The sequence below is a fragment of the Tauraco erythrolophus genome, chromosome 2 (assembly GCF_009769465.1).
Source record: "Tauraco erythrolophus isolate bTauEry1 chromosome 2, bTauEry1.pri, whole genome shotgun sequence".
In the NCBI taxonomy this organism is placed as follows: domain Eukaryota; kingdom Metazoa; phylum Chordata; class Aves; order Musophagiformes; family Musophagidae; genus Tauraco; species Tauraco erythrolophus.
In genome coordinates, this window is record NC_141466.1 from 6677681 (window position 1) to 6697120 (window position 19440).

The following is a 19440-nucleotide window of genomic DNA, read 5'->3' on the forward strand; positions in this document are numbered from 1 at the left end:
ACTCAGCTGTTTTGTTTTTTTTTTTTTTCTGGGAAGAGGAAAAAAGAGCTCCCTAATATAGCCATAAGATAACTTGTCACTGGTAGTGTATTCCGTGTGCTTTATTGACTGTACTGTTGAGAAGGGTAATAGTGAAGCCAAAGATAATGGTGAAGAATTATCTTCAAATACAAAAAAGGAGTGATAAGACTACTGAAAAAAATCCCACCAAAACCAAACCCCTAGCATTTAAAAGGAATGAACTGAAGTCTACAGGAAATGTAGAGCATTGAAGCAGACGACCTACCTGAAGACTGCTAAAAATCAATCTACTTCTCCTGCACTTTCATAATATGTAAGCCAAGATGTAATACAAAAAAGTCTCCACATTTACATTTTTCAGAAATCCAGGTATTGACATTGCTACCAGTTTCTCATAAATTCTGTAGTAGAGCATCAGTAAAGCCCATAAGGTTGGGGCTAAGACAGAAAACACAAACTAAACAACGGAAAGGCAGATACATCTATCATTTGCATTACAGATCAATCCATAGTTTATAGTCTCAACTCCTTAAGAAAATTTGCATTAAAAGCTCTTGTTATCAGTTTAGTTGATTTTTTTTGTTTGTTTTTTATTATTATTTTTATTGTCACATCTGCCTCCATTAGTGATGACTAATTCCACTTGGAAATTGTTTATAAAGAAATTGTTTATAAAAAAATAATATTTTCATATTATTGACACAGACAGTGCAAGGCTAGTAAACTCATAAGAAAATGGAAGTACCTTAGTGCATGTCCCACAGTCAGAGAGAGAATCACCACACAACTGATAACTGTGGGATGTTCCTCCAATGCAGGATGCAGACCAGTATGGATGTGGTCACATGGATCTGGATCGGTATGGCTCTTTGCTAGACTAACTGAAAAGCTGTCTTCTGGCAATATAAAGTGTCTGGGGAAGTATTTAAATAGTAGGAATGGCTTTTGCTGAATGCACCACCTCCAAGTTAGTTTAAATAGATCTGCTCTTTCTGTACTCAGTACAAAGAGACATTCCACATTCCTACACTTTCTGGGCAAAAGCCCTACATCCTGCAAGCGAGCACAGTATCAATTAATTTTACAATATTATGATGATTTACACCAACTGGTATAGAGTCCAAGACTGGTCAGAAAATGCAGAAAAAGAGACAGATTTAAGATGCAGGAAACAGGTTTCAAGCAGTGTCTGGAGGCCCTGTATATAATTCAGAGGAGAATCATTCCAGAAGAGGAAGGCTTTAAGGTTATCAACTTATCTGACACTTTTCATGAGTATTAAATTATCTTAAACAACCAGTAAAAGCCTTTTTTTTCTGAGGTGATATGTGAGTGATACAACCCTGACTGATTCAAGTCCAGGAAAGTATCACAAGATACATTTAAGAAAGAAAGGGGAAACAAGAATCAAGAATCTCTAAATCTTTAAGCCTTCTAATCCTCTTTGTTTTGGGGCTGTGGATATAGTTTTAGTCAAGCAAGAAATTAAACACAGGAATGGTGGTTGCTTTCCAGCAGGACAACAAAAAGCTTCGCTCTGAGAGGTCACCAAATCCTGTCTCAGTTTGTACGTTTGCTTTTACTGGCTGCCCTGCTCTCCGTGCCACCTCCAGCACCAGGAAGCAGATGGGACTTCCTTTCCATCCGGCCGCCAAGCAGGAAACGTTTGACTCTTCGACAGCCACAAACAGAGAGCCGAGAGCTGCGGTGGAAGAGCATGACAGGAACTGAGAGGCTTTCAGATACCTCCGCGACTTCCGACTGGTGGGCCGTCAAGATCGCACATGCACTCTCCCATCCTACTCAAAACCGAGCACTCCTGAAAAATTAGAAATGTCGACTTCAGGTACAAATGCTTGAAATGGGACTAATTAGCCTGGAAATCTAGCTTGAGAAAAATCACTCATTTGTACTATCCAGACACCCGCTGTGCCAAGACCATACTTGCTCTAGACTACATGCATTTGAAATTTGATTTTGCTTTCTTGCTACATCAATACAAGAGAGAGGTTTCTCATCAAGGTACCAAATCAACTGAGCCTCGTTAATGTATAAATCTGTAATGCATTCAAATTCAGAATCACGTCCTATGAGTACTGCAATATGGGATATTTCTGGAGTCTAACATAAAATTCCATTCTCTTGAGTTCCTATTTTTCTTGCAATTAGTTCTAAGCAGATCTATAAATACAAATAACCCCTCCATAATATTAATATTAGTTGATATTAATACTAATATCAGCTAAACATAGTCACAGAATAGTTCACAGATTAGCTGAGATGGGAAGGTACCTCTAGAGATCACGTAGTACAACCTCCCTACTCAAAGCAAGGACAACTAGAGCAGGTTGCTCAGAGGCATGTCCAGCTGGGTTTTGAACATCTCCAAAGGTGTAGACTCCACAGTCTATCTTGGCAACCTCTTTCAGTGTCTGATCACCTTCATTGTAAAAAAGATTTTTCTTATGTTTAAATGGAATGTCTCGTGTTTCAATTTGTGCCTATTGCCATTTGTGCATTCACTGCATACCACCAAAATAACAATAATAAACATAAATAATGCTAATATAAATACATGAAATATTAAGATCAAAAGGGATAAAAAACCAAACCATGAACCCAACAAAAAGTTCTGCTTTCATTTCAGCCTTCATGACTGTTAGTGAGATCATACACAATCTGTTTTGCCTCTAAGTAGCTGGTCTGCAGCTTGGTGTAGACCAAGAAACGAGTGGCTGTCCATTCTTTCCCAGTGTGGATATCTATATTTTGGGTGTATAATGAAGCAGTCTTTGTAAAAGAAACAATTTTCCTTGTGGTCAGGAGAAGAAGGTGTTTTTCAGCGTCACTGGAAGCAATTCTGTTAGCCTAAGCCTAGTATATGATTTAAGCTAACTGGATCCCACCAGGTATCTTCTAGGAAGGCTGTGATTACTTTTTGTCCGTGCATGATTTCTTCTGTATTTCTAGACCATTGATTTACACTTCTGCATTCTGTGGCTTAGTGACAAAATGGATTTTATGATAAATCTTTCAATCTGAAAATCGTTCTCAGGACATTAAAATCAGCTACGCTGTGCCACGATCTTATCTCTTTGCATGTGCCTTTTAATTGCTCAAAAATAAATTTCCACAGACATAGCTAGCAGCAGAGATTTCATCAGCATAATGCAAGCCGCAGCAGAATACAAAAATGGGCTTCAGAGGAATTTTTTTCCTTAATTTAAAAAATTACCTTGGATCATCTTACTGACCAGGCAAGAACTGAAATGAAAGTACTGGGAAATAAATAGCCTCTATTTAGCCATATCACAACTATTTATGTCTTTCCATTTTGCTAAAATATTCCCAGCAGAGCTGGCAGCCCTTAACAAAAACAGAACAATCACAGATTAGTGTCAATTAATTCCTTGGTATTTGGCAAAAACTAAATCATATCATGACTACTGAGGAGGCAACTAGTTATATCTGACGTTCAGTTCTATCACTGTATGAAGCACTCAGAAGCTATTCTAGTTTTCAAAAATACATTTACATGTATTATTAAAGCGACGTATTAACAAATATCTGCCTGAAGTGCTGACAAGGAGTAACCGTTTTATGTGAATTATTGTTTATCTCCTTCTAAACCTCAGATAAATATCTGAAATATTTCGAGCTGTTCAGTATTAGAGAGATAAATACTGAGAAATGAATTCACCTATTCATATTCCAATTTCCTTTTCTATTACATAAACACAGATATTTGCCAAAGAAATGCCTAAACAGCGTGTGAATCCAACTCTGTCTTTGTTACTATTTGCAAAGAGTGAGTAAAAGATTTTAACTTTGTCCAGCAGTATAGCAATTCAGAGTTCACATGATTTTGGTTTTGCCATGTTTGACTTGCCTTAACTACGACAGCATTTTTGTAACATGGACACACACCCGGTAATAACTAACGTGAAGAAAGGTGTTAGATCTGATCACATACTAGCTCTCTTCCCATTTAGAAGAAAGCTTACTAAGAGCTGATGATGGAAACCAGCAGGCAGGGTTACCATTTAGTGTACGTAAAGTTTTTGATACAGATCGGATCAGCTTCTGGCAAGTCGAGATGAAAACATTTTCTCAATGCAGCCACAGAAAAAAAAAATTTAGTTTGAAGTTTCTGCCTCAAAGGACAACGGTAAGGATGACATCTAAGATATATTTGTCTAAATCAAATATGACAGTGGAATATTAGGAGCACTTCAACTATCTTTGCTGCAAGTACTAAATTAAAGGATATACTAGTCACCTCTTAGAAGCTCAGAATTGAGCTGAGTTCTTAATTTCTGGTGTTGCAAGATACAGTCACATCTGAAGAAGCAGAGGTTTTCCCACAAAACATAAATAGAAACTTCACTAGTCGCTTGCTGTCAACATTTTAATATATGTGGTAGATGTGCTTTGGAACATGAAGAAGCCTTCTGCCCCCCGGTGAAAATACTCAAATATGAATATGAAGACAAGTGCCCAAATTTACAGCCTAATCATGGTGGCAGTTGGTATCATCATACTTAACATAAAGTGAAAGTTTTAGTTTACCGATCATTTGGTCATTGATGAGCTGAGGAAGATCAACGTTAGGTCTTGCAAGGGCTAACTCTAGGAAGGGAGGGCTACACAAGACTTTCTATGGTCAATAGTTTCATAGCCCAGTATTCCTAAGGAAGAATGCAAAATATAGAGGAAAATTATTGGGCTAAGGTTATATTTTCTGCTGCATATGATGGGACTTGGCACTGCTTGATGCTGCATGGTGTAAGGTTGAGAAAATTACAAATTACCTGAAAGAACAGTGGCCATCATTACTTTTAATTATCTTGTTTAGGTGAGAATCACTTCTGTTTCCATTGACAAGACAATGTGATGGTTGATTATGAACAATTTATATTCCATTATACTCTAATGAAAGTGCATGTATCATCAGGAGATTGAAAAATAGTCTTTGGGTCACTTAACTGTCTTTTAGTACTCAGTATAATGAAGATTAAATTTTACATGAGTTAGTCCAGAATGCTGAACCGTTAAGGTAGATCTCTATTTCTGTCTCTTTGGTGAAGACATTTTACATGCAGATTTTGTGATTTAAGTGACACTATGTCTAAAATGTTTCCAATTTAATTAATTATTCTATCTTAACAACAACGAACAGCAAAATTAAGCATTCTGGAATTGCAACTTGTTTGTCTGTTATAGAAACAACATGCAATCAAGTATATATACCAATAAAAAGCCAAAGCCTCTAGAGTGATTTAATTAGCTACTGTCTCCTTGTTCACAGTTCATTATATTTCTGGTAAAACCATTTTTAAATCAGTTAAAAATGAACACACAAATTAGATTTAAAAATCAATTTAGTTTGTATATGTGTATAAAAATAATCTTTTCTTCACTGTTCTCTTCCTCAGTCTCTATATACCTGTTTCTCTGATGTAGTGACTGTCTATCCTGATTATTTAAAATATTCAGCAGGAAGCAGGCATCATGAAGAATGAATAATAATATAGTCAGTATTTTTGAAACAAAATGTTATGTTATTATTCTACATTGATGAATTTCATGCTAATTTTAAAAGTAACCATTCAACATAATCTAGAAATTAAACAATACTTCAAGTATAAAGTAGGTATTATTCAATACTTAGTGTGGTAGAAAGAGTTACAGAAAAACATTGAGCTGAACCATTGATTCTAGCTCTAGCTGAAGTACTACTGATAGATATAACTAAGACAGATTAAGTATTTCCCTTTAAAATTCATTCTGTCAATCATTTATAACTCTCTGAAAATTTCAGTTCTTAAGCTGAGATTATTCATGTATGATTTCTCCTTGTAGGACAAGTAGAAATATTTGAAAGTTCCAGATCAAATGGTACATCTTTTTCTCTTCTCACAGACAAGCAGCTAGTTACACATAGAGTAATTATTTCCATTTTAAGAATAAAAGCCCTGTGTATGAAGACTGAAAAATTAAACTTGGCATACAGGTATATCTTTGAATATTCAAGAGAACACTTTTTCCATTTCACCTAGCTGCAAGCTTTTGAAAACTGATGTTAGACTTCATGACAAATATTGCAACAATAGTCATACTCAACAAATTTGGGACACTATTTTGAAGAAGAAAAAAGACAAATTGTTCAATGTGCACGTTCCAGTATGTATATTCACTTGAAGAATAAATCAGCTATATGGTCAAAAGTACATTAATAATTTCTACTAAATTATGTAGGTTTCATCACAAGCTTCAGTTCAGACACAAATTACTCCCTCTTTTTCACAAATCAACATTCATTACAATAAGCTCTCATCTCATTGGAGATCCCTTCTCTGACCCTCTGCAAATGTTTTAGATTTCATTTCTGTCAGTCTTTGGGTGCTACAGAAAGAGATCCCTGCTCTGTGTTGTTGAATATTTACTGATAAGAAACAATAATGAAACATATAATACGAGATAAGCTACATTACTTCAGCTTTTAGGCACAGATTAATACTACATAATCTTCAGTTCTGTGATTACATATCTGATTCTACACAATGCTTGTCAGTCTAGGCAGATAGACAGCCAAGACCAGCAAGGCTTCCTCTCAGGGGTTCCTGGTTGCAGACTGTAAAACAGAGACACAGGCAAAACCCTGTATGTGCGTAAGGACACAGGCAAATAAAACCTTACCCACACAGGAGGGCTGCAGAGGTACATCAGGTGACATAAGCAATGGTGCACAAAACAAATCAGTGCTAAAGAGCTTTCTACAAACCCTTATGACTACCCTAGTACATCTGATTTTGCTTAAAATTTTGGAAATATTACATGATACTGTACTAGTTGCTGTGGACATCTTAATTTCCGCATTTTGTGCCTGGGATATTAACCATGACTTCATAAAGTTCTTTCTGGACATTTTTTTGTATGTTTAGTTGTGCATAAAAAATGGATAAGATAACAAAAATCTTACAAGTTAAAAACATCTTCCCTTCTGCTTCTTGCCACACAAACACCATATTTAAGAAAATGTGAAGCAATAAGGCTGAAAAATAAACCCTTTCATCAAGCGTATTAGCAACTTGGTCCAAATAGTAAGTATGCATCTGAATGTAGATGAATGAATCTGAGTCAGCCTTCCAGTACTTAAACGGGGCCTACAGGAAAGCTGGAGAGGGACTTTTTACAAGGGCGTGTAGTGACATGACAAGGGGCAATGGATTCAAACTGAAAGAGGGCAGATTTAGATTACATATAAGGAAGAAATTTTTCACTCAGAGGGTGGTGAGGCACTGGAACAGGTTGCCCAGAGAAGTTGTGGCTGCCCCATCCCTGGAAGTGTTCAAGGCCAGGTTGGATGAGGCTTTCGGCAACCTGGTGTAGTGGAGGATTTCCCTGCCCGTGGCAGGGGGGTTGGAACTAGATGATCTTTGAGGTGCCTTCCAACCCTAACCATTCTATGATTCTATGATTCTATGTAAAAACACGGGTAGTTTCTTACAGATGGTGCATACATTGAGAAGAAAAAAACATACTAGAAGGTTTTAAAACTACTGTTTTACTGTCCAGTTGCTATTTACAGAGATTGCAATTTTCTTTGTGTGTTAACATTTGGGCAGTGTAAAAAAAACAAGCCAAACAACTGGAAATAACAAAAGTGGGACATGACTGCACTCGTATCCAATCTGAACTTGCAAATAGAAAAGCTTGAATGGATGGCTGTGAGTCTCTCTCTACATTCTGCATAAGGTCACTAAATTAAAAATGTCTTACTTTAGGTTTTGGCACTCTTTGCTCTGAAGGTATAGCCTCAGCCTCAGACAGGTTTGGAATCAGATAAAAGCCCAAGCCTCAATCTTACTGATCTCATGATTGGCTATGAATATTACCACTAAAGCATATGATTTGTGTGCATCTTACCTACCAACTGATAGGGTGTGGAAGTCTCTAGTTACAAGAGACAGAAACACATTTAACTAATTTTTCAGAGTTTAGACCTGCGAAAACATCTTCAAAATTTTCATGACGTAAGTCATCTATACATATTGATCACCATAGAAGCACAGAAAAAATCACATAATATTTCCATAGATCGATAGGTCCATTTATCTCTTAAATCTCCCCTTTTTGTATTATGTGATGAACAAACAGCTTAATTCGAAAGTATAAAATAATGATTTTCATGTAACTGATTTTTAATGAACAGGGTAGCATCTTTGAGCTCATCTTTGACGTTCTTTGTAATGAGTCTTTCTAAGCATTGGCCAAATTATCTATCATCAGTGGTTATTAAAATAAAAGACCAATTTATTTAATTGCTGCAAATTGCCGAGTTGCATATATAACTGCCGCAAATTACTCATCGTCCCACTCTTGTCTTGCTTCTTTGAACAATCCTAATGACATCTAGGGGAGGCCAGTTAACAGAGATAAAAACTTATTTAACAGGAGCGTAATTTAACACAGTTTAACTACTCCCTGTGATCCATACCAGGTATGACTGTCAAAATGAAGCAGCCCATTCAGCAATCTTTATTTCAAAGTGATTTTGTGAGCAGCAGTAACGTTCTTTCCTGGTTTAGAAGGTGTCCTTTTCATTCCAGTATTGTTTTCTTAAGTAGTCAACAATAACATACCTCAGTCTGTGAGGCTTTCTGCTCTGGCATCCTGAGTGCCTTGAAGTAAACTCCTTGGGGAAGTCAAGGTGACCTTTCAAGGTAGTACATTTGAGTATCAGGCGTAATTCTCCTGCAGGCCAAATTAAGATTATTTGTATAAAAACACAGCTGTCTTGATAAAGGAAGCCATGTAGTTTTGTCAGATCACAACATTTAGCAGCACACTCGAGATCTCTCATCCTGTTGCTTCAACCCTATCACCCTAGGAAAGGAAAAGAAAACAAATATAAAAGAATGGAACTCAACATCAGCAAAATAAACAAACACCTTTTACATAGCAGGGCTGTTAACAAAGCTGGCAAGCTACATAGGTGTAAAACCTTCCACCCTTGCACTGGAAACAGAGGTAAAAATACTCTCCTCACTATCTTTGCGAAAGTTGAAAAGCTTTTGCGCCTGGGGAGGAATTTTGTGGTTCTTTCTTTGTTTTCTAAGATGATCTCTAAGGTCCCTTCCAGCCTATGCCATTCTGTGATTCTATGACCAGTTTAACCACTTTTTGTCTGTGAGAACATGCAAGTCTTTTGAAGACTGATTCTCCTAAAAACTATTCATGAATCAATAAACCACTGAATCACCTGTTAAAGTGTTTTCCTCTTCAAGACAGCATATGCTTAAGTGTAATCCAGAGAAAGGTTTATTAAATTGAAGCCCCAAATAAGTATCATTGGTTCTTACATACAGTCTCTATATATATGAACTCCACTGACATTCTAGATGGATCAAATCCTTATATCTGGCATTAATTTAATGCTGTCATATAGAAATTGTCAGCATCCAAAAGGTTTTTTTTTGTATTCACAACAACATTTTTTTTCTCTTTGAGTACACTATAGCCAATAATGAAATATTAAAATTACTACTTAATAGTGTTTTTTTTTTTATTTTAGATACCAAAATGCCCCTTAACATTGTCTCTTCCTTATTCTATTTAAACCACTCGAAACTTGTTTAATTCACAATCTACCAGTATTTACTCCAAAAGTCCAGGTTTAAAGCTAATAACTAAAAGGCTAGCTACAGTCAGAAGCTGCAGTCATTTTCTGTTAACCCAGCAGCTACATGTTTAGAAATCCCTGGTAGCACCTACCTATATTTTGATAATTAACAGCAATTTATCTCTAGCAATTTCACCTAAAAACTGGAAAGTAATAATGTTTAGGAATTATTGTGGTGGGAGGGGAGGCAGAAATTCAGAAGACAACCAATTTTAAATATTTTTAAAATATTTAAATATGAATATATTTATGCTGATTTCATCATCAACATTTAAACACAAACATGGTTCAAAATCATCCTGGGTAAAGCTCTAAAAAGTAATTTCCCTTCCATTTCCTGGAGCCATATTAGGACCTCATATGACCTGTATTCCATTCACAGTACTGTGGTAGAGATTTTCCCAAAAGTGGGCATTCTAGCATGACGATGTATCTATGTATAGTAATGGCGAATCAAATTTAAGACGACCATAGGAGCAACATTAATCACAAATAGAAGAACATGGAAGAATAAGAAAATTGTGCAAAAGTCATTGTTTCCAGAAAAAAAAAAAAAAAGGAAATGAACGAACCTGAATAGATTAAATCTGAGAGAAGTGATTAGTGTTATAGATATGCAAGCAAAACAAAAAAACTATCCACGAGAACAATATGGTCTGCCATAGCAGCAGCAAAATAGCTAAAAATTAGCAAAATATTTTTGAAGGACTCAATCCTCAAGTACACTGTATCTCAAACTGAGTAAACTGACTGACTCACAACATCATCTGCCTTCAATATGATTTCCTAAGTAAATGAACTTACGGAACATGTATATAATAAGAGCAGTTAATGAATATAATGAATATAATATGAGTTAATAAATGTAGTAGGAGTAGTTAAGCACATGAAAAAAGGCTTCCTCTCTAAAGTAACAAACCTTCATGATGTCCTGTCATTCAGTGAAGCAAAGCAACTCCCAAACAGTGTAAACAAATTACTAAAGAGATACGACTATTATATACCTACGACTGAAGAGTATTTCAGTCTCAGTTCTCGTGAGACCCCACCTGGAATACTGCATTTGGCTCCGGGATCCCCAATTTAAGGACCTGTTGGAGCGGGTCCAGAGGAGGGCCATGAAGATGATCTCAGGGCTGGAGCACCTCACCTATGAAGACAGGCTGAGAGAGTTGGGGCTGTTCAGCCTGGAGAAGAGAAGACTCCAGGAAGATCTTATCCCAGCCTTCCAGTTCCTAAAGGGGTCCTAACAAGAAAGCTGGAGAGGGACTTTTTACAAGGGCATGTAGTGACAGGACAAGGGGCAATGGCTTTAAACTGAAAGAGGGGAGATCTCGATTAGATCTAACGAAAAAATTCTTCACTCAGAGGGTGGTGAGGCAGTGGAACAGGTTGCCCAGAGAAGTTGTAGATGCCCCATCCATGGAGGTGTTCAAGGCCAGGTTGGATGAGACTTTGGGCAATCTGATCTAGTGGAAGGTACTACTTATTTCTGACAGTAAGACACATCCTAGTAGGATTTTCAGAGATACCTTTCACTTTCTGGTATAGGAACACAAAGATCTCATTCCTTCCATCAAGAGGCAAGGAAATGAATCTCAACCAAAAAAAAGGGAAACTGTGATATGATACTTGTTACCCTTTCACAGAGGGCAGTAAACAAAAGGTGATCCAGTATGAGCACAGACCTACAGGTATTAATTAATAAAGAGCCTATCAGAATTTGTAAACTCCCAGGACCTTTCACATAAAAAACATGTGCAATGGTGTTTACGTATGTTAAACGCTTAAGCATTATGCTTGAGGAAAAAGAGATCATTAGTGATTCATAATCACTGAGATTACTGAGAGCCATACACCCGAACTCTGAGGCACTCTGCTCTTATTACCAAAACTACACAGATGCCGTTCAGACAAGTCACTGACGTGCACAGCTGAATTTTAAGCAAAGCCAATCTTTGAGCATGAAAATATGGCAAGTTAACACGATCTTCAACTCACCTGGAAGCATAAGCAAAGCTACAAAGCTGTTTTACCAGCAGAACTGGGAAGAATTGCAAAAGTTATATACTTTATATATATATAAAGCAGTTATATACTGGCAGAAATGCATGGCTGCATAGCCTCTGTTGAGATGGTCAGAAAATAGAGGAGATGTTGCACAGGCCTCGCAAGAATACTGGAATTACGAAGATGAGATAAGTATATGCACTGCCAGAAGCAAAAAGACTCAAGATGCAGAGCATTAAGAACAAAATTATCTCCACAGTAGAAGCCTGTAGCCAGAATATTAGAACTGATCAACTGCCCCAAAATTATAACTGAGATCTGCAAGTAGATAAACAACTGTTCCATATGTGCAGACATACGTCTAGCTACAAAGAGAGTGAAAAATTGCTGCTTTTTTTCTACAATCTTTCAGCAAAGTAGGGACGGACTGCTCACAAAAGCTAAACAAAATTACTATGTTGCGGCAGAACACTGTTCACACTTGTGGATGCTAGCCGAGTTGTAAAATACTGTTGCAGTGAACATTATAGCAAAAAACAATGAAAAATTTCAATAAACACAAGTGCTATCTGATTACAGATGACAGAATCTGAGAGGAGATAGACCATTTTCTATTTGCTATCTTGCCACACAGCAAGGCATTCCTGAACCCTGATAAACTGGGTTAGGGGCAAAGTATTTTTGCCTGGCTTTAACTCAATTCTTTTTAATCAAAATGGAGTCAAAACTGATCCATTCCTGCAAAAACCTGGAATTGTAACTAATTAGTTTTTATGATGAAACATCATCTAGTTAAAGTATTTTCGACTGGTTCTGTAAAATGACGAAGCTGTGTATATATTCTGCCTTATAAATACATCTTCCTCTGCTGGCAGTGGTAATAACAAAGAGAAAAGAAGACATGCAAAAGTCAGAGCCTATTCTGGTAGCCAAGCTAATGACTGCCCGGACAAGCTCGTATGTCAAGCTAGACACAACTAGAGAATTTCCTGAGCATAAACCAAACACCTGCCTTCAGCCTTTATAACTCCTGGTGATAGGTATTGAACTTGATCTAGTCCCCAACAGAGGAGCTTTCCTTTTCTTAGATAGTTTAATGGTACTGACCTATTTGGGCCGTTACAGTATCCTACAGGATGTCTGATGGAGACATACGCTTCAGGACTCTATGGCAGCCATCCAAATGGGGTTGAATGTTGTGACATGGCACTTGAATGTGATGCTCATATCTTTGATATTTCAGATGAGGATACGCGTGAGCTGGCCTTGCAAAGAACATCAGTCTTCCCCTTCAGAGAGACAGTCATAGTCATAGATCTCTAGGTTGGAAAAGACCTTAGAGATCATCCCGTCCAACCGTCCCTAATCCCCACCAAACCATATCCCTAAGTAGTTCATCCACCCTATTCTTAAACACATCCAGGGATGGGGACTCAACTACCTCCCTGGGCAGCCCATTCCAGTGGCTGACGACCCCTTGAGAGTCCTTTTTTTAAAGACATTACCATAAATGTTGCTTAGAAGCTTGATAAGAAGTCCTAGGCCCTATCACCAATAACGCCTTTACTTCTGAGGGTTTGCAAGGAAGTTAAGCTGCAACTCACAGATCCATCTCAGAACATGGAAATCATGTATGCAGGATGTTCTTCTGAAGGAATTACTGCACAGAAGACACTCACACTTGCCCCTTACAAACACAAAACACTACCTTGTTGACCAAACTAAAACCAAATCTCAGAAGAACAGGAAACGAGTACCTCTCTGAGTTCTTTAATTTTAGCACCCTTGACACCAATAATTCCTCCAGCCAAACTCTGGTGAATGAGAAGTCTTAATTCGCAGTCAAAGTCGCTGCCTTTGTAGTGTTGATACTGTAAGAAAGACGCATACAAGGAAAAGAATAAAATATTAGCCACATAAAAATTTTAAAATATTTGGGGTTTTTCTCCAAACACAATGGTATGACTTGATTTATTGCTAAACTGTAATCCTCTATTTCCTTTGATAGGATCACAACTATTTAAGCACTTGACCTCAACATAAACTGAGGTTAAACTGGGTTTGCTCATTTATTACATTATATTGCACAACTTTCTACAAAGATTTAAGAAGATACAACAGCGAAACACTCTTATTTGCAAAGCCAACGCAGGATATGAGTTACAACTACTTCTAAGTGGGGACTGAACAAATCAGGAGGCAAATGCTTCGAAAGGGGGGTGGCTGGTCGAAATATTAATTTAATACATAGTGACTCACTCTGTCCCCTACCAAAAAAAATGCCAACATGTAGTTTGAAAGCCATAACTCTCTTTGAAAGGCTTTTTTCTTTTCTTATTTCTGTATTTGAAAAGTGGCAAATCATCCAGCACTATCCTATTTTAAAAGCTGATCTTTTACCTCTAAAAAGAAACAAATGTTAAGAGACATACCTCTTCCAAAGTGGGGATAATCTTCTTCAAGATTTCTCCAATTGTCTCTATATCTGCACTTATACTCAAGATGCTGTTGGAGGCCGCAATACCAGACAATATGGAGAAGGTGGAAAAGAAGAAAATTTTTTTCATCATCGTGCACAAAATTCTAACAAGACGTACTAAACAGAAGAGCTTACAAACAAAATTCCCCACTTAAAGTAAACCTGTTTGCTCAATTTACAACACATGCATCTTTGTTTATGCCCAATACATTTGCATGATAAATTTAAGATGCGGTAGGTCTTGCAGAGAGAGAGAAAGAAAGACAGAATGGGATTTTGGAAGGGCTCAGATTAAGTGGGCAAGAAATTGACGCAGAACTGAAAGTAGAAGTGAATATTCATGTTCCCTGCCACCACTAATTTAGGATACCCTCGCTATTACATCGGTAAAACCGGCACACCTTCTCATAGAAAAAGTGGGGATATGCGAGTGGTGAACACTGTATCCGGAGTAAGGTTATGAGACCAGTTAGAAATTAGATTACTAATGGGCTCTCCAAGAAAACAAATACAAATGCAAGACAAAAAAAAAGACAGAACAAATGAGAAGTGAAGGAAAGTGAACCAGAGTTAGCATTTCATCAGAAATAATTATGAACAGGCAATGTTGAGGGGAGCAAGGTGGGCCACAAAGACAGAGCGAGAGACTATTTTGAAACAATTTGATTTACGATGCAGCGAATATGCAACACTTGAAGCTGTGCTCCTTCCATTGAAATAAAATTAGTGGATTGTTTGGGTGGGCAACTCACGTAAAAGTTCAGTGACAAAAGGACTTAATGGGGAAAATAAGACAGAAAACTTGAAAAAAAACAATACACCATCTATAAGGGGATACTATTTAATTATATCAAAGGCAGGTAATAAAACACATTTCTCTCTTTCTAATCAGGCAGTGAGGCATAAACTGTTGGGACATACCGCTCGGGGCCACTGCTGTCTGGGACTGAAACACTGGCATTGTACTGCATTGGTCATTGGCGTTCGTGGATGTTGGCATTGGGCATGGGTATTCAATCGGAAGTTGTCAAGTATGGTACCCGTTTGGCAACGAGCACATTTTTGGGCAACAAAATAGTCTTTCATGACTCCTGATTTACCTGTAGCTCTTCCTGGCACCCACTATCATAATGAGTTACAGCATACTGCTTCACAATACTAGCACAGACAAGATTTTCCTTCAGATGGTGATGGAGCTAAAAGAAGCAGACTTGTTGGTTCTCTCAAAGAGAAGTTCCCAGAAGTAGGTTTGAAATTGATTTCAAAAGAGGTAGATAGACTATGTGTGAGTCTCTCTTCGAAAAGAAGAGTAGCTTCGAGCAGTACTGTTGTTTGAATTAATTTATCTGGTTTAGGTTCTAGATAAAAAAGAATCTAGGGAAACAATCATGAGGAGCTGTACTAAAAAACCTAAGAAAAAGGTGAAAAGGGTATTTCAGCAGCAAACATGCAAGAAAGTAGGCTTAATGGAAACTAAATACAGAGAGACAACATGACTTATAGTTTAAAGAACTATCGCATTAACAGGGTTGCCATCTGTAGGGAGTCATGAAAGGCTAAGAAGATACTCATAAGACAAGGAAAATCTGATTTTGAAGACTATGATATAAAGAAGTTATTTAGAAATCCTAGCCTTTCACTCCTCCACGCATCCTTCAAGGTCAAGCATTCCCTACGAGCCCCTCTAAACACAAACACAAGTTAGAGAACTGTGTTTTAATCGAAATATTTGCTTTAAAATGATAAGTAAAAAAATGTAAAGAGTCAGACAGCTTTCTGCGATTTGAAAAAGAGATGATTAGCCTGTAAAGGTGGAGAAAAGATGGATTAAGAATCCCATGCTACAGATAAAACATGGATTCCTCTTTTTTTCACTAGGGCTTTGTGGTCCATGTAACTAGGACATGGACAGCACATAGATAAACATATTTCACAAGATCGAGATTATGTAAGACTGCAAGCTAAAGAAGATAAGTAGTTGGCTTGCTTTTTCCTTCAGACTCTTGCTTACCTGAAGAAGCAGCCTTTTTAAATTAAATGACGCATACGAAATGAAAGTGATTGATAGGAATGACTGATACTAAAGCAGCAAAGCCTCTCCTCAAACTACTGATTCACTCATTAGGTACAACTTTGTAAAAGGTTTTAACTGTAACTATTGCCCCAATAAATTGAAAGCCCTCAGTGCTCCTAGCAATCTGCAGTAAAGAGAATGGACAGCTTTCACTGAACCCTTTCCTGCTGAATTGCTTCAGCTTGAGATGTCCAGTGGAACTAACGAGTTGGAAAAGTGAGAAAGGCTAAGGGAAATGCTGAAAAAAAGGTGACACAAAAAGTTAGTGTTATACAGCCTCTATTACCTTAAAGTATCAGAACAGAGAGTCTAAAAAAGAAATTCACATTATAGGAAATGTTGTGTAGCTTTTTAAAAATAAAGGCCATACATTTATACTTTTTTATTCTTTTTTATTTGCTTTAGTAATCTATTCTTCAGTATAAAGCTATGCACGTGGAACATTACAAAGATAATGTTCTGAAAAGCCATAAAAGCTCTCCTGCGTTATCACAGAAGAATGCTCAAACGCAGCAGCAGTTGTAGTAATTTCTCCATAGCCAGCAGAAAGAAACCTCATTCAAAAGCATGTATTATTCTGGTGTTATCTTTCAGAGGTGGGACTTAGAATTAGTCTGTGTCAGACATTACCCAGGAAATAAAGGAAGACGTGATTTTGGCCTACTGTCTCAATAGTGGCAGCTATTTGATATAAGATGGAAGATGCCCCTAAAGAGACTCTGATACAGTACTTGAAAAAGAATAACTGATAAGACATTATCAATCACTCCAAAGGTTTCTAGACTGTGTGCCAAACTATATACCAGAGTTTTATAAGGAAAAACTTATTCAGAACATAATTTGCCCTATGGATATATCATTTAAGTTTAAAGAAATATCATTTCACTGGCCAACAGAGGAAACTGTTTTAGTAATTTTTTTTCAATGAATAATGTTATGGGTGGTTTCTTTTTGAGCTATAAAATATAAATGTCAAACAAATATCTCAGAAAATACCTTCAAAATGATCCAGCCTGGTCTAGTAGCTATCAGTTCATTGTAAAAATAGGTATATAAATAAAGTGTACAGAAAAACACTACTTATACCTCCTGATGACTGTGTATGCTAAGAATATATTGATAGTTTTATTCTAATTTTTATTAAAAAATTGCTTAAATTACTCTACAGATTAAAATATTTCTGCAACTTTGCCTTATTTGCCGATCAGAAGAGCAAGCTGACACAGAGATGTCATGGATAATGAAAGATGCTTCGCTATGTTTCACGTCTATATATTTTCTTTCCAGTTCTAAGGAAAACAAGCAGGTTCTAGCATACAAGAAAAGTAAGTACCAAGGAAGACATTTCCACATCAGAGTAATTATGTCTGATCAGATTGCATATTTTTGATTTCTAGAACATAAGAAAGAAAGCATTCACAGACCAAAAATGCAAAGAATTGTTGCAAAGATCCTAGGATCCTATCTAAATAGTTGAGACACTGAGATGTGGTCTGATCAGCCCTATTGCCCTTAGACACCTGTAAATGAGAATCCAGTTCAGTCTATTGCAACCTATAAAACACTGTTAATCAACTTTCCTGAGAAACACCATACCAGGAGGACTTTGCTGAAAAGTCAATAGCACAGAGTGACCTTAAAATAGGAGTGCATCAGCTGCTGACCAGATTAATCAACTGGTGATAGCCCAGCACCTGTTAGGGTTTTTTACGATCCCCTGGCCACATACGTGTTTCTATTAACCCTACCTTTTTTCCTGCTGCCTCCCAGGGATGATACCACACAATACTCAGCACTTTTTTCTCCAGCTGAGAGGGCATTTGATGGTCAATAGACTCTGATGTAAAGCAAAGGAAGACTAACTGATACTGCCAGATGAAATTCTTGGCTAATCTTCAGGATATCTTTCAGATGATAGGTATTTCCCCATCAAAAGTAATAGAAACGTCAGTACCGTAAACTGTAGAAGTGACAGCCACATGGAATCCAAATGAAATCCATTTCCATACAAATCCAGCTTTTGAAAGGAAATACTCTAACCTAAAAACTATTGCTCTAGTGCAGTAGAACTCTAATTAGTTAGACTGACTAATCACTATTAATGCTTAAAGTTTCTTATAGAAGACTAGGCACTCTTACTATCATTATTAAAATTTAAATTATTATTTAAATTAGTGTTAGTCTGTCATCCTATCAGCCAGTAATCATAGCCTTACAGTTCAGTGTTTAAATATGATCGCTCAGTGCAAAGGAGTTTTGATCAAAGTCTCAGGCAACCTAAAGAGAGGTGTCAGATACATTTCAGTTTAAGACAGTAAAATTTGTATGTTACATAAGGTTTGCTCAGTGATATAGCAAGTGCAAAAGGATTAAAAGTGTATCTCTACCATGTGATAGAGCTCTGTCGCTGCTGGCGCTAACCTGATCTAAATCATCCACATGACATAGACCCAGACAGAGCTAAGGTCCTGAAGCAATCTGGTGGTGGTAAGTTATGCTCCAGAAACAGTGCATTCATGAGAAAGTAGAGGCATTTCTGTGCTATGCTTCACTGTGCTGCTGAGATTCCCTCCTAAATCTGACCAGCCCTCAGAATTAAATTGTCGTACTTCTATTCTCAATATTCAGTGCAGATGAAATTCAATTGCTACAAAAGTCAAAGTCACATTCATCTTTAGAACGACCTATTTGAGGCCTCTGCCCCCAAGGATATTTACCATTATTTCACAAACCAAAATGCTCTTTATTAACACAAGAATCTCTGAATCCAACACCACAAATTCAGAAATACTTTTTGCAGCTAGTCCTAGAATTGAACAGATCAAAGCTCAGTTAGGCAAACCTGAAGATGACAGTGATAAGTAAATTGCTGATGTGAAGACAGTGAGTTTAGAAAGCCCTTCTGTTAAATGAGAGTAGTTCCATTTATCATGATTACTACATCATACTACGGGGGAAAGAAGGGTCTCTGAAGCTGACAGAAGCTAAGCCATTTAAACTTCTTTGGGCAAACGTGTCCGAAATAGAAACATATCAGAAATGTTAACAGGGGCAGAATTTAAGACAATAATTACTTAAATAAAGAAAAATGTTGCCTTCGAAGTGAAAGCATAATTGTTAGGTGAACTTATTCTTAATTCATTATAATCTATTATTTATTATGGAAAGGAT

General features: G+C 37.1%; 1 long non-coding RNA gene across 1 annotated transcript; it reads right to left on the reverse strand.

The window, feature by feature from the left end:
- Nucleotides 1–13479: 13479 nt before the first annotated feature.
- Nucleotides 13480–15236, reverse strand: LOC147529142 (uncharacterized). The gene is made up of 3 exons (XR_015222030.1): nucleotides 15117–15236; nucleotides 14149–14221; nucleotides 13480–13587 (listed from the first exon to the last, which is right to left on the reverse strand). It is a non-coding gene; the product is annotated as an uncharacterized LOC147529142 (long non-coding RNA).
- Nucleotides 15237–19440: the final 4204 nt, after the last annotated feature.